The 12,306-nt window shown below is 44.3% G+C and overlaps 1 protein-coding gene across 4 annotated transcripts in view; it reads left to right on the plus strand.

The window, feature by feature from the left end:
- The window catches only part of MAF (MAF bZIP transcription factor), a 438,038-nt gene that overhangs the window by 384,045 nt on the left and 41,687 nt on the right, over positions 1-12,306 (plus strand). The window contains exon 4 of one of the 4 annotated variants that reach the window (XR_003857665.1): positions 5,697-5,823. The exons of the other annotated variants lie outside the window; for them this stretch is intronic. The gene's annotated coding sequence lies outside the window, so the exon portion shown is untranslated. The remainder of the gene's footprint in view (positions 1-5,696; positions 5,824-12,306) is intronic. 4 annotated transcript variants of the gene reach the window in all.

A 12,306-nucleotide genomic window follows, 5' to 3' on the forward strand; every position in this document is an offset into this window, starting at 1 on the left:
CTATGCGCTGAGTGAAAAAGAATTTTCTTGGATTTGCTTTAAATGAGCTACTTGCTAACTTCATGGAGTGCCCCCTGGTCCTTTTATTATCTGAGATTTACATTAACTTGTTCAAATCCTTTCATGATTTTGTAGACTTCTATTATATTCCCCCCCCCCCCCCCCCCCTCAGTCGTCCCTTCTCCAAACTGAACAGCCCTAACTTCTTTAGCCTTTCCTCATAGGGCAGTTGTTCCATGCCCCTTATCATTTTGGTTGCCCTTCTCTGCACTTTCTACAGTGCAGCTATATCCTTTTTGAGAATCAGTGACCAGAACTACACGCAGTATTAAATATGTGGTCTTACCATGGAGCAATAAAGAGGCATTATGACATCCTCTGTTTTATTTTCCATTCCCTTCCTAATAATTCCTAACATTGTTTGCTTTTTTGATCACCACAGTACACTGGGTGCCTAGATCTCTTTCCTGGGTGGTAACTCCTAAGATAGAACCCAACATTGTTTAACTACAGCAAGGGTTATTTTTCCCTATATGCATCACTTTGCACTTCTCCACATTCAATTTCATCTGCCATTTGGAAGCCCAATCTTCCAGTCTCACACGGTCCTCCTGCAATTCATCATAATCCACTTGAGATTTAACTACTCTGCATAATTTTGTGTCATCTGTAAATTTGATCACCTCACTCGTTGTACCCCTTTCCAGATCATTTATAAATATATTAAAAAGCACCGGTCCAAGTGCAAATCCATGAGGCTCTCCACTGTTTTTTTCCACTGTGAAAACTGCCCATTTAATCCTTTTCTTAGAAGCCTCTCATGCGGGACTTTGTCGAACGCCTTCTGAAAATCCAAATATACCACATCTACTGGTTCCCCTTTGTCCACATGTTTATTCATCCCTTCAAAACAATGTAGGAGATTTGTGAGGCAAGACTTCCCTTGGGTAAATCGATGTGGCTGTGACCCATCAAACCATGTCTAACTGTTTTGTGATTTTATTCTTTATAACTGTTTCTACGATTATTCCCGGCATTGAAGTCAGGCTCACTGGATCACCCTGGATCCCTTTTTAAATATAGGGGCTACATTGGCCATCTTCCAATCTTCAGGTAACCAGATGATTTTAGTGATAGGTTACAAACCTTTACTAATAGTGCTGAAATTTCCTTTTTTAGTTCTTTCAGAATCTTGGGGTGTATACTATCCGGTCCAGGTGATTTACTACTCTTCAGTTTGTCAATCAGGCTACCACATCTTCAAGGTTCACCATGATTTGGTTCAGTTGATCAGAATCATCACTCATGAAAATCTTCTCCGGAACGGGTATCACTCAAACATCATATTCAGAAAACACTGAAGCAAAGAAATTGTTTAATCTTTCCATGATGGCCTTTTCTTCTCAAAGTGCCCCTTTAACCCCTCAATCATCCAATGGTCCAACCAACTCCCTTGCTGGCTTTCTGCTTTGGATATATTTTAAGAAGTTGTTATTGTTAGTTTTTGCCTCTATGGCCAGCTTCTTTTCAAATTTTCTCTTAACCTGTCTTATCAATGTCTTACATTTAACTTGCCAATGCTTATGCTTTATCCTGTTTTCTTCTGATGGATCCTTCTTCCAATTTTTTAATGAAGATCTTTTGGCTAAAATAGCCTCTTTCACCTCACCTTTTAACCATGCTGGTAATCATTTAGCCTTCCTTCCACCTTTCTTAATGGATGGAATATATCTGGTCTGTGCTTCTAGGATGGTATTTTTTAACAATGTCCATGCCTGTTGCGTGCTTTTTACCTTTGTAGCTGCACCTTTCCGTTTTTTTCAACCTATTTTTCTCATTTTATCAAATTTTCCCTTTTGAAAGTTTAGCACTATACTGTCCCCCTTCTGTCATTAATTCAAATTTAATCATATTATGATCACTATTGCCAAGCGGCCCCACCACCATTACCTCTCTCACCAAATCCTGTGCTCCACTGAGAATTAGATCTAACATTGCTCCCTCTCTCATCGGTTCCTGAACCAATTGCTCCATAAAACTGTCATTTATTCCATCCAAGAACTTGTTTCACTTACCCAGTCAATATTAGTGGCCAGCAATGGCATTTTACATTCCTTGAACAAGCTATGGCCACAAATTTGATTGCAAATATTTTTTTCATGATTATTCAATGCAATTTTATGCTTTGTGCCACCCCTCCCCCACCATCTGCACGCTTCTAGTTATGGCCCTGGACAGGGCCTTTATTGGCAGCAAAGGCCCTATCTGGAGCAGTTAAATTAACCAAACAATGCATTAACCAACAGCCAATGTTGTACCCTGAGAGAATTATTATCTCAAGCAAAAATATGTTTAATCGTATTTAAATTTTTGTATTCCATATTTCTTTTTAAAAAAAGCAGCTGCTGAGAAGATCCCTCAAAGTAGCTGAACACACATTTCTAAAGCATGCATACATAGAAATATAGAATTGTCGGCGAAAAAAGACCAAATGATCCATAAAGCCTGCCCAGCAAGGTTCTTATGGTAGTAACTTCCGCTCCATGCAGGTTACCCCCATGTCTCTGTTTAGGGTAGTAATTGCCACTCTATGCAGGTCACCCCCCCCCCCCCCCATGCCTTCTGTTAAGGGTAGTAATATTTACAGTCAAAACCAAGCAACTGTCAATTCCATAACAAAATTACTGCTAGCAACATTTTTACAGGGTGAGCAGCCTTCCTGATAATTCAGACAATGCTACTTGAACATGCTTTGCTTTTGGACTTATTTATATCTCCTGTGCATTGTCCCTAATGTCAGCGTATCAGTACCCCAGACTGTAAAAGTCGGCGCCCAGCATTGGCTTTCTTCAGAATCCAGCACTCCTTCCCTCCCCCTACCCTGAGCTTAAAGCTGGGGGTGGGAAGCACCATGCCGTGCTTTTGAATCAGTCAGTGAGTCTGTGAGCACGCAAGTCGTAAAGGAAAGGGAAGATACTGGACAAAATGGCACTAAAACGCAAGGTGACTACCCTGATTAGCCCTCTCTCCTCCAGCTTAGAATCCAAATGGACACTCTGTTTTGCTCTCACTGCCCGTAAACTATAGATGATTGTTGTCAGTTTTTCCTGCAAAGTAATCTTTACAAGCAAATTTGAAAATGGATGTGATTAAAGTCAACTGGTTGCATGCTCCCTGAAGGCTCTACATGCACAACTGGCCACACTAATCTCAGACTGCAGCAACCTAACGCCCAAAACACAAAATCAGTCCTGGGCGAGAATTCTAGGAAGGACACTAAGAGCTAAGCAAAAAAAGACACCCTGTGGGCTTGGCAACAGTGATTATAACATGATCAAATTTACAAGTGGAGGGAGGACATTAAGAAAAACTACTGCTCTAGCTTTTAACTTTCAAATGGGAGACTTTGATAAAATTCAGCTGCAAAAGTTGACAGTATAACAGGCATGGCCATTGTTTAAAAACACCTTCTTAGAAGCCCAGACTAGATATATTCCATGCATTAAAAAACAACAACAAAACAAAACCAGAAGGAAGGCCAAATGACTGCTGGCATAGTTAAAAGATGAGTGAATGAGGCTATTTTATCCTAAAAATCTTTTTTCAGAAGATGGAAAGAGGATCCAACTGAAGTGTAACCCCATCTTTAGGTGGCTATTAACCACCAATGTGGCCATACATTTTTTTAATATCTCTTTGGAATGGAACCATTCCTAGCTAGCTCTTTCATAGTCTGTCTTACCCCAAGGGTCTGGATTCTTTGTTGCTGGGGGTAAAATGTATCTTTCAGGGTCCAAAGTGACATGGTTGTACTTTCTTTTCTCTGGGGGTAGTATAGTTTTTCCTTTACTGTGTGCTGCGACGCCAATAAATACACTGGCACCATGGATGGTGTCCAAAAAGAAAATACTTTACTGGAGATAAAGCAGATGAAATATGGCACAATTAAATCAGTCCTCAGCACCACAGGAGCCATTTAATTGTAGTCTTTTTTCCTCTCTATCTGTGCATGGGTATCTCAGCACCAGGACATGGGAAACACCCTCCAGGGCTTGGCTGAGCAAGGTTCCCAAGTAAGCAGGGTATCCTTGGTTGGGCAGAAAAACTTCTTCCAAAACTGGCAGAAAGAGGGCAAACAGTCTAATTCACAGACTCCAAAATCCTCTCTCTCCCCAGGGGTGATGACTCCAAATGGGTATCCTCAATGGTCTCAAGTGGTTCTTACTCACAGTTAGGTGACCACCTTTGTTCTCATTCTTTCACACTCAAATTCCTGATGAGGAGGATTCTCTCTAGAGCATGCGGCAGTTCTGAGTGTTCCCTAGAAGGGCAGGAAGATGGGCAGCAAACTTCTTCCACTTGATCTTTAACCAAAAAAAAAACTTTCTTCCAAAAAATGAAATTAACACCAGAGTTTGTTCCTTGCCTCAGATCACTGCCATACCTCCTTCCTCATCGAGGGTACAGAGAGGCAGGTCTTCCTGACCCAGGGAACTCCCAATACAGGGTTCCCCTTGCCCTAAATCCAGATGATACCCAGGGGTATCACAAGGCTCTGATCATGAAAATGCAACATATTGAAAATAACCCAAAGGGAAGCCCCAGCCAGCCAGTTAGTGGACTGTAGGAACCACCTACAGAACTTGCTTAGGATCCCCAGGCAGAGTTTGCCTGGATGCTCAAAGTAGGCTTGAAGATTCAATGAAACACTCCTTACTGCCACCTAACTCTCCAAAACCTAAAAGCACTGCCCACAGTCTCTCAGTGAAGAGCTGCTTGTAAATCCTATGCCATGGGGACGGCCATCCCAGCTCCCACAAAAGGAAAGGCTATGTATGAATGGTTCTCCCCTCATTTCCTAAACTCACTGTCTCAGGCTAAAGGAGTAAACCAAGGCCTTAATGGTAATGAGCCTGAAGGGTCCATTACAAAAGAAAAAAGGAAAATGCATAAATATTGGCCATAGAAGCAAAATACATCCAAAGCAGGAACATTTGAGGGAGTTGGTTGGGTCGTTAGGTGCACATAGGGAAGACAAGACCACTGCAGAAAAACAAAATTAGTTCTTTGCTTTGGTGTTAACTAAGGAGGATGTTGGGGAGATACCCATGCTGGAAATGGTATTTAATGGTGATGATTCAGAGGAACTGAAGCAAATCACGGTGAATTTGGAAAATCCTTTTATAGAGGATCGAGATGTCTAGAGCCACTATCAAAATTATAATTCTAATAGAGTACTAGTGCTACTACTACTGGTAGTAAAAGTAGTATTAGTAGCTATAATAGTCTGATACTGAACAGAAAAACTGATAAGCTGGTCTGTGATGAAATGTTTTTATTTGTTAAAGCAGGGATGGCGAACTCCAGTCCTTAAGAGCTGCAAACAGGCCAGGTTTTTACGATATCCACAATGAGCACACATGAGAAAGATTTGCATCCAGTGGAGGTAATGCATGCAGATTTTTCTCATGCATATTCATTGCGGATATCCTGAAAACCTGGCCTGTTTGTGGCCCTCGAGGACTGGAGTTCACCATCCCTGTGTTAAAGTGATAAATGCCTGTCCTGTGAAATACATTTCCATTTAAGAACTCCTATTCCTTATAGATTTCAAGTTAACCAGTAGGTAGCAGCATAACAGTGCAGCATTCCCCAATCACTATAGCCACTGTTAATCTCCTATTGTTTTAAACCAGTGACAGGGAGATTGATGAGTTGGTGCTGTGCAGGTGGGAGAGTTCCCATTTCAGCTGGAAGATGCAACAGTGCACTGGCAGGAAAACTTTACCCAGGAGTCAGGACCTTCAGATCTGACTGAGAAAGGTATAATATTTAACTTTGTTAACAATTTAAGTATAGTAATTAGTGTGATTGTGAAAATCCCTTTTCTTTACCCCTGCTTGTTGTATTGCAGTTCTTTCTCATCTTTTTATGTTCATTATTCCACTTTTTTAAATAAACTTTTTAGTTTATTAGCTCTTGGTTTGTGACTAATTAGTGATTCAGCTATGTAAGCTGCTGAATGATCCTAAGGTTTTTCGTAAGTGGTCTGTCAGTTATTTTCTGTGAACTTTGTAATCTTGACTTGCCTCAACAATCTGCTACTTTTTTTGAAGGGGTTACTAAACATGTGGCTAATGGATGTCATTTATTTGGACTTTCAGAAGGTGTTTGATAAAGTCCTTCATGAGAGACTTCTCAGAAAATTAAAAAGACATGGGATAAGAGGCAATGCCCTATTTTGGATTGTCATCTGGATAAAAGATTTATTTATTTAGATTTTTATATTCCATACGTTAAATTCCAGATTAGAACTTACCACCCGGGAAAAGAATCTAGGGGTTATCATAACAATATGTTATGTTTCGGCTTCGAAAGGCCTTGCATTCTGTTATGTTTCGGGTGGTTTTCGTGTGCCCATGGGCCTCAGCCCAACCCCGGCCGTCCAGGGCCGAACCAAGGGTTGACGGTGGCCCCGCATGGCTGACGGTCTACCCTCTGCCAGGCCGGCAAGCTCCCATGGCCAAACATCTGAGGATGTTGGAAGGTGAATGGTCCTTCGACCATTCCGGGCCCTGTTGGACCTGCTGCAAGCAGCATGGAGCAGCAGGCCTGGCCTGAGGTTGAGGGCAGACGGGCCTTTACACGAAGACACTGTGGTTGATGCAACGGCATCACATGGAACGGAGACACTTGGCTGAAGACATGACACCAGGGCTATGAAGACATAACTGTGGATTGATGCGACGGCATCCAGGAACAAGAGACATGGCTGATGTGATGGCATCCAGGAACAAGACAATTGGCTGATGCAACGGCATCCAGGAACAAGACATCCAAGGGAGGCAACACAAGGCATGGACATTGGCACTGTCTCTCAGGGCGCCCAACTCAGGCCACCCGCGGGACTGAGTCGCGGACTACCCTGTCCATTACACGCCCTACACAGCCCCAAGGCTGGTCACGGACCGAAGACACATCAGGACCAGATGGCTCAGGAGCACAGGACAACCGTCCACCGGCAGGCAGCCCACCCAGGAATACTGCATCTGAGGGACTCCCGGCCTACTGTACCAGAAGGCTCAAGAGCAGAGACGAGGCATGGCGTAGGAAGGAAACATCCAGGAAGGCAGGAACACCAAGACGAAGGCTGAAGAAACCTGGACATGGACCTCAGGCGAAGACATGGAACAAGGAACGAGACATCAAGATGAGGAGCTCCACAAAGAAGACATTACATGGGCCCTGGCAGGCAGGAGCCTCCAGGGTGAAGACCAACGACGATGCAAGGCAAAGCACAATGAGCGAAGCAGCCCTTTATAGGGCTCAAGCAGGAAGTAGTCCACAAGGTGGGGCCCAGACACTTCCTGTGTCTGGCCCTTTAAATATCAAAAGAAGATGCAGCCGCGCTCCTAGGGAAGCAGGAACAGGGCTGTGCAGGACCCTGGACAGCGGCCTGCACAGCGTCTGCACGCCGGCAGCGTCAAACGCTGAGAGGAGGCAGGAGAGAGCCTGGACGCAGGCTCCGACGAGTGCAGCGGCTCCAGCCGCTGCAGGAGGCCCTGAGAGTGGCTCAAGCCGCCAGGAAACACCGGGGCGTTTGCGGCCTCCAGTCGCGAAGATCAAGATGACGTCGGGAGGCATCCGAGCCCCGTTGGAGGCCGCGGCTCCGGCCGCGGAGCGAAGAAACAAGCAGGGCAGCCTCCTGCCGCGTGGGAGGGCCGATGGCGGCGTCCTGCCGCATCGGCGAAGAAATCAGCATGGGGTGAGTCCGTGCCTGCTCGCGGGGGGACCCGCGGGCAGAGCAATTCATAACACAATACTATGAAACACTCAGCTCAGTGTACAGTGGCAGTCAAAAAAGCAAATAGAATATTAGGAGTAATTAGGAAAGGAATGGATAATAATATAGAGAATCTGCAATTGTACATGTCCTAGTACAAAATGTTTGCTTTAGGTGGTATATAAAAATATCTAAATAAATACATTTTTGTCAGACTGCACCTTCAATACTGTGTTCAGTTCTGGTCATTGCATCTCAAAAGCAATATAGCTGAACTCAGGGCTGATGCAAGGCTATTAGGCGCCCTGGTAAACCTTATAGATTGGCATCCCCCCTCCCCACCTCCCCATACACAATTTTAAATTATGCATTTATAACAACAGATTTTACATGAAAAATAACATTCTGAGGTAAAAATAATATACACGTTGCTGTGATAGTTACATGCTCGGTTGTGATGCCAACAAAAAAACTCTGCAACTTGGAATTCATATAGCATTAGACCTTTTATAACTTGTTACATGTGGGCATGGTCCTCCCGTATCAACACAGTACTATCTGCCAACACTCAAGCAGTAACAACCCTACCTATGAACAGGAATACTGCAAATATTAAACCAGAAATTAAAATATCAATACACCTCCTATCAGGAAAACAGAACAGGCCAAGCTACTACAGATCCCTACAGAGAAACCTCACGCTACAGAATGCTTCATCTCAATCTCGCATGCAGAACACAAACTCTCACCAAATACAGAATAAAGCCACCATAAAGTATAAATAGAAATGTGCAGACAAAAACTGAACTGTAAAATACAACTTGCCAGACTCTATAAAGTGCAACAATGGAAAAACAAAAATGTCACCATTCCTCATGAAACATCAAATAATAAAATCAAGATATATAAATCAATCATATTAGTAAAATCATACTAATAAAATAATTTCAAAACAGCTGATGAATAGAATATCCAATAATTAAAGACTCATGCAAATTTTGAAAGCTTTCCCAAACACCAATAAAATACTTAAAAACAGCAGACACACCAATCACCACCCAATAATTAAAAATAAGGATAAAAATTCTCCCGCTCTCCCTACCTGGAACTTTTAATTTTCAGTCTGTCATAGATTAGCGGGAGGAGGCAGTGGCTGCCATACACAGACTTTCTCCTCTCTCTCACAAACACATACTCTAATACATGCATGCTCGCTTACACACATATTCATTCACACACTCAGTCTCTTCCCCACATGCTCTCTCTCACACACACACACACGCTCTCTCTTCTATATGCTTTCACATACACATGCTCTCTCATACACATACACATGTTCTCACTCCCCCAAGTCAAAGCATTTCTTTCACCTCAGCTTCTACAACCTGCCTCCTGGCTTCGGGAATCCGGTCAGGCCGTTGTTTAATTATTACTCCTGGATTTGTAATAATGTTGTGACACACTAAGTGGGTTCTCCCGAGCATAGTCAAGACGACATCTTTATTCCGAGTCACCAGTTTATCTAGGTCCACTTTCTGCATTGTGGAGAATTGGTCCCCATATGGGATCATCTGGGGCCCAGAAGTTTGTGAAACGTCTGGACCAAAGTCTTCTTCTTGGACCAGCTGCAAGTCGGAACAACCCATTTTTTTAGTAGATTCACGTGGAAGATTTGGGTCTTCTTCCGTTTGTCGGGTTGGGCCACTTTATAATCCACCAGGCCCATCTTCTCCAGTACCTCATATGGACTTTGCCAATGGGACAGCAATTTACTTTCTGAAGTCGGTAGTAACACTAGTATGCAGTCTCCCGGCTAGAAGACCCGATGAACAGAGGACTGGTTGTATTGCCGGGCTTGAGTAGCCTGGGCCTTTTCCAGGCGTAATCGGGCAGCCTTCCCTGCCCTCCATAGTCTGTCCTGCATCTGGATCACAGAGTCGGCCAAATTCCGTCCAGAGTTGGGTTCCTCCTTCCAGGTCTCTCGTACTATATCCAGGATTCCCCATGGGTCTTCTTCCATATAATACTCTGTTTCCTGATGGCTGTAGAAGCAGTCCTGTGCTTTTTCCCTTATGTCTGGGCATCAGTTCCCCAAGCCATAAAAGTCAGGGCCCTCTTGGTTGTTGTCTGAATCCAATTCCCCTTTTTCTCCTGCCATCAAAGTGGGGAGCAATGTTGCAGTTGCATGAAAAGCATCAAGGCTTATTGGTTAAGGGTAGTAACCTCCATGCCCTCTGCTAAGGATAGTATCTGCCACGCTGAGTAAGTTACCCCGATGCACACTTTCTTCATTTCCTTTAGGACTTGGCTGTAGAAGCAGTCCTGTGCTTTTTCCCTTATATATGCATATCAGTTAGGGATGTGAATTGTTTTTTGACGATTTAAAAAAATTGTCCGATATTTTTTAAATCGTCAAAAATCGGTACAGTGCGCGATACAATAGAAATTTTCACGATTTATCGTGAAAAATCGTTACTCCCGTTAGTATCCACTAACGGGAGTTATTTGGGGGGAGGGCGGGAAAACCGGCACACCAAAACAACCCCTAAACCCACCCCGACCCTATAAAACTAATCCCTTACTTTCCCCACCCCCCGAACCCCCCCAAAACATTTTACGAGTACCTGGTGGTCCAGTGGGGGCGCGGGGACCGATCTCCTGCTCTCGGGCCATCGGCGCCATTTTGGCTGCCACTCAAAAATGGTGCCGATGGCCTGATTAAAAAAAAACCCACCTGCCCCTTTAAAGATGACCCCTTAGCTTCTCCCACCCTCCCGATCCCCCCAAAACATTTTTAAATTACCTGATGCTCTAGTGGTGGTCCTGGGAGCAATCTCCCGTTCTCGGGCCGTCGGCTGCCAATCATAAAGATGGCGCCGATGGCCCTTTGCCCTTACCATGTGACAGGGTATCCGTGCCATTGGCCGGCCCCTGTCACATGGTAGGAGCACTGGATGGCCGGCGCCATCTTTAAAGTTGGCGGCGGCCATCTTTAAAGATGGCGGCGGCCAGCCAGTGCTCCTACCATATGACAGGGGCCGGCCAATGGCACGGATACCTTGTCACATGATAAGGGCAAAGGGCCATCGGTGCCATGTTTATGAGTGGCAGCCGACGGCCTGAGAACGGGAGATTGCTCCCGGGACCACCACTAGAGCACCAGGTAATTTAAAAATGTTTTGGGGGGATCGGGAGGGTGGGAGAAGCTAAGGGGTCATCTTTAAAGGGTCAGGGGGGGTTTTAATCAGGCCATCGGCGCCATTTTTGAGTGGCAGCCAAAATGGCGCCAATGGCCCGAGAGCGGGAGATCGGTCCCCGCGCCCCCACTGGACCACCAGGTACTCGTAAAAAGTTTTGGGGGGGTTCGGGGGGGTGGGGGAAGGTAAGGGGTCAATTTTAAAGGGTCGGGCCTCACTAAAAAAAAATTAACGATGTGAATCGGAACCGATTCCGATTCACATCTCCAGCGATCAGATTTTTTTCTCCCTCCAGCCGAACCCGATCGTTAAGACGATCGGGCACACGATTCACATCTCTAATATCAGTATCCTAGACCATGGAAGTCAGGGCCCTTGCTTGTCATCTGAACCAATTCCTCTTTTCTCCCCTGCCATCTAAGCGGGGAGCAATGTTGCAATTGCATTAAAAGTATCAAGACATATTGATTAAGGGTAATAATCTCCATGTCTTCTGCTAAGTATAGTAACTGCAACACCAGTAAATTACCCCCCAGCAAGCTTTTCTCAATTCTGTCCTCTTGCTTTTTTAGCGTTCCAAAGTGTTTATCCCATGCCCCTTTTAATTCTTTCACTGTTTTTGTCTTCACCACCTCCTCCAGAAGGGCACTTCAGGCATCCACCACCCTCCGTAAAGAAATATTTCCTGACATTGGTTCTGAGTCGTCCCCCCCTGGAGTTTCACGTATTTTTCTACATGATCTCAGCTGTCAACATTGGACAAGAGTCTAGATCACTACATTTCACTGTGTTTTTCTGTGTTATTGGCAATTGCCTCTCACTTGAGAGGTAATTCCGTATTCACAGTTCGTGTGAATACAGAATTACTCTTTACCCCCCTCCCTTCAAGTGTAGACCAAAAGTCATTATTGGGGTCATTGTAGAAACTTGCACTGCACCAAACAGGGTTTGTGAATTAATAGAAGACTCCAGCTTCTGTTTACTGCCAAATAAGTAACCTACACAAGAACAAGTAGAGACACAAGAGGAAAATTCTGACAGATGCTATGGAGGGTATGTGTTAAAATCCTACACAGAAACAAAGGCAATTTAAAAGAAACATAGGCCCACTTCCAGGTTGATTTTTGTGATAGGATCACACCATTTTGACATCTCGTATTTAAACATCTCTGTTTTTAAAATTATCTTGCCATTCCTTCTGTGGTCCCAGTTTTCAAATGGTAATGTGGCACCTCATCTCTAGCTGGGGATAAGCTGGGGAGAGAGAGTGCAAATAGCAGCTGCATCACAACACCTCCATGACACACACAAGCACATATTCTCTCT

This window comes from Rhinatrema bivittatum, chromosome 7 (assembly GCF_901001135.1).
Source record: "Rhinatrema bivittatum chromosome 7, aRhiBiv1.1, whole genome shotgun sequence".
Lineage (NCBI taxonomy): Eukaryota > Metazoa > Chordata > Amphibia > Gymnophiona > Rhinatrematidae > Rhinatrema > Rhinatrema bivittatum.